Below are 3,582 nucleotides of genomic sequence, written 5' to 3' on the forward strand. Positions count from 1 at the left end.
TTACCTTACAAATAATAATTAACTTACATGATTAACCCTCAGTAGTATGCAGAATGATGGCTCTAAAGACACCTACATCGTAACTCATGGAACCTGTAGATGTAACTTTCTTAGCAGGTATGATAGAACTAAGGTTCCGGAGATACAGGAGAGTATCCCAGATTATCCGATGGTCCCCAAATGTAATCACAAGAGGTAGGCGGAGGGAGGGAGATTACAGAAGAGGAAGTGGGAGAGGTAATGACAAAAGCAAGAGGTTGGAACGATGGAAAGGTGTCATGAGCTAAGCCATCACTCCATAGTGGCAACAGGGAACTCACACATGCTTTGCCATCCCTTTTGTACTTGTAGTTACTTGGAAAGTATTTATATGCAAGGCACAAGACCTACTGTTACCCTTAAACTTAGGAGGGAAGAGAAGCAGAGTAAAGGTTTTTTTTACACACTCTAGACATAATGGTGGCATTCAACATGTTACCTTGTTGCAGGGATATAGATGGTATTTTTATTTAATAAATGAGGAAACCAAGCAAGGTTGAAAGTGGAGGCTGGCATGGAATGGAAAGCTTCTCAAGGGAGAAATATCTTGATTTGGGTTTTGATAAGCTGACTGAGCTTAGGTCATAAGAGAAAGGCAAGAGGGAAGAGTTATATTTATTAAAAGTACCTTCTATAAGACACTGAATACCACTTTGAGAAAACCAGTTTGGTTGGAGTGTGGAGGGCAGATGAGCCTCTCGTTTTTTTTTTACCTCATTGGACCTGTAGTGCTTCTAGCCTTTCCATTTAGTTCCTTAATTGTTTCCTTTTTTTTTTTTTTTTTTGAGACAGTGTCTCTTGGGTAGAGTGTCACAGCTTCATAGCTCACAGCAACCTCAAACACTTGGACTTAAGAGATTCTCTTGCCGCAAGAGAATCTTGAGGCACCTGCCACAACGCCCAGCTATTTTTTCATTGTAGTTATTATAGTTGTTTAGCAGGGGCCAGGTTGAAACCCGCCAGCCCTGGTGTATGTGGCCAGTGCCCTAACCACTGCGCTACGGGCACCAAACCCTTAATTGTATCATTTTGCTTGTAGATTGTTTTGAGTGTCTTGCCACTCAAACTAGAATAGGATTGATTATTGCTTTGGTAACATAGGAAACTGAACAGCTAGAAGATAAGGATGGGCCAGGGACTTAAGTATATACATATACATGCACACCTTTACTTTTTGAATGGTACCATATACAAAAATAGAAACTTTTAAGTGTGAATGAATTTGTTGTCCTATCCCATTTATGGGTAGTGTTGGCTAGATTTGTTTCCCTTTACCTTCCTTTCTTTTTTTTTTTTTCTCATGTCAAGGGTAATATGCCAACGTTGTAACAAGATTTGTGGGAGGCACATCTCACTCATGCATACGAAAACCCAATCATCACACTTATGAACTACAAAAGGATCCCCCTTTTTGACCTTTACCTTTCATCATAGGCTTTTTGGCTTTGGTATGGTTCTAAGTTATTTCTGCTTAACCAGTGTGTCGGTAAGCGCTAGAATCACCTAATCAACAATTTTGACTAGAAGTTCCCAGCTTAATTTCCCTTGCCTCTTTTGCCATTTCCCCCTTTAAACCAGTGGCTTGTATTCTCAGCTATTTCCAAATAGGAATTCTGAGATTTGGCTTTAATTTGCCTTGCCTAGTTGTGTTCTGGTAATTAAAATCATAAACAATGGTTATTATTTCAATGAAACTTATTTTGGAGACAGAGCCAGGCTGGAGTGCAATGCACAATCATAATTCACCACAGCCTCTAGCAGTCCTCTGGCCTTAATACTTGGGACTACAAGAACCCACCACCACATCTGGCTAATTTTTAAAATTCTGTATAGAGATGATGGTGTCTTGTATGTTGCTTAGGCTGGTCTTGGACTCCTGGGCACAGGTGATGGATCCTCCTTACTTGCCCTCCCAAAATGTTTCATTTAGGAGTGTGAGCCACTACCATGCCTGTCAGCAGTGAATTTTCTTTTCTTTTTTTTTTCTTTTTTTTTTTTTTTTGAGACAGTATCTTTTTTCCCTTGGTAGAGTGCCACATCATTACAGCTCACAGCAACCTCAAACTCTTGGGCTTAAAATGATTCTCTTGCCTCAGCCTCCCAAGTAGCTGGGACTACAGGCGCCCGCCACAATGCCCAGCTATCTTTATTTATTTTTAGAGACAGAGTCTTACTATGTCGCCCTTGGTAGAGTACCATGGCATCACAGCTGACAGCAACCTCAAACTCCTGGGCTTAAGCGAGTCTCTGGCCTCAGCCTCCCAAGTAGCTGGGACTAAAGGTGCCCACCACAACGCCCGGTTATTTTTTGGTTGTAGTTGTCATTGTTGGTTGGCAGGCCCAGGCTGGGTTCAAACCTGCCAGCTATAGTGTATGTGGCTAGCACTCTAGCCGCTGAGCTACAGGTGCTGAGCCTACCCAGCTAGCTTTAGAGACAAAGTCTCACTCTAGCTCAGGCTAGTCTCAAACTTGTGAGCTCAGGCAATCCACCTGCCTCGGCCTCCCAGAGTGCTTGGATTACAAACATGAGCCACTGCACTGGCCTGGCAGTAAAACTTTTTTTTTTTTCTTTTTTGAGACAGAGTCTTGCTATGTCACCCTCGGTAGAGTGCTGTGGCATCACAGCTCACAGCAACCTCAAACTCTTGGGCTTAAGTGATTCTCTTGCCTCAGCCTCTCAATTACCTAGGACTACAGGTGCCTGTCACAACACCTGGCTATTTTGTGGTTGCACTTGTCACTGTTTGGCAGGCCTAGGCTGGATTCCTAACCTGCCAGCTCTGGTATATGTGGCTGGCGCCCTTAGCTGCTGAGCTACAGGTGCCCAGCTGCAATGAAACTTCTTAAAGGATCTGTCCCTGGAGACAACACAGGGATATATCATTTAGTCAGTTCTGTCCTCAGGTAAGGCAAACTCCAGCAAGGAGTATATATACAATTTTTAAAGCATATTTAGGTGCTTCCTGAATGTGTTTTACCTAGATGTGTATTGACTGTTACACTGATCAGTAGCGTTCATGGCATGAAGGACATTGAGAGAGGACCAGTTAACAGCCTCCTCTATATAGCAGATCTTTTTCAATAGAAATGATTAAATAAAAGGATTTATAATAAGCAGTGCAGACATTTGAGATAAGTCTCTGTTGCATTGGGTAGAGTGCTGTGGCATCTTCATAGTTCATAAGCAACCTCAAACCGTTGGGCTCAAGAGATTCTCTTGTCTCAGTCTCCCAAGTCAGGCACCCGCCTCAATGCCCAGCTAGTTTTTCCACTTTTAATAAAGATGGGGTCTTGGCTGAGCACCTGTGGCTCAAGTGGCTAAGGCACCAGCCACATACACCTAAGGTGGCAAGTTCGAATCTAGCCCACGTCCACCAAATAACAATGATGGCCGCAACCAAAAAATAGCTGGGCGTTGTGGTGAGTGCCTGTGGTCCCAGCTACTTAGGAGGCAAAGGCAGAAGACTCACTTGAGCCCAGGAGTTGGAGGTTGCTGTGAGCTGTGATGCCATTGCACTCTACCCAGGGGGACAGCTTAAGGCT

The 3,582-nt window shown here is 43.4% G+C and overlaps 1 non-coding gene across 1 annotated transcript; it reads right to left on the minus strand.

The window, feature by feature from the left end:
• Positions 1 to 1,340: 1,340 nt before the first annotated feature.
• LOC111724240 lies at positions 1,341 to 1,442 on the minus strand. The gene has a single exon (XR_002772571.1). It is a non-coding gene; the product is annotated as a small nucleolar RNA U13 (small nucleolar RNA).
• Positions 1,443 to 3,582: the final 2,140 nt, after the last annotated feature.

This window comes from Otolemur garnettii, unplaced genomic scaffold, assembly GCF_000181295.1.
Source record: "Otolemur garnettii isolate 467f Iridium unplaced genomic scaffold, OtoGar3 scaffold00020, whole genome shotgun sequence".
Taxonomy (NCBI): domain Eukaryota; kingdom Metazoa; phylum Chordata; class Mammalia; order Primates; family Galagidae; genus Otolemur; species Otolemur garnettii.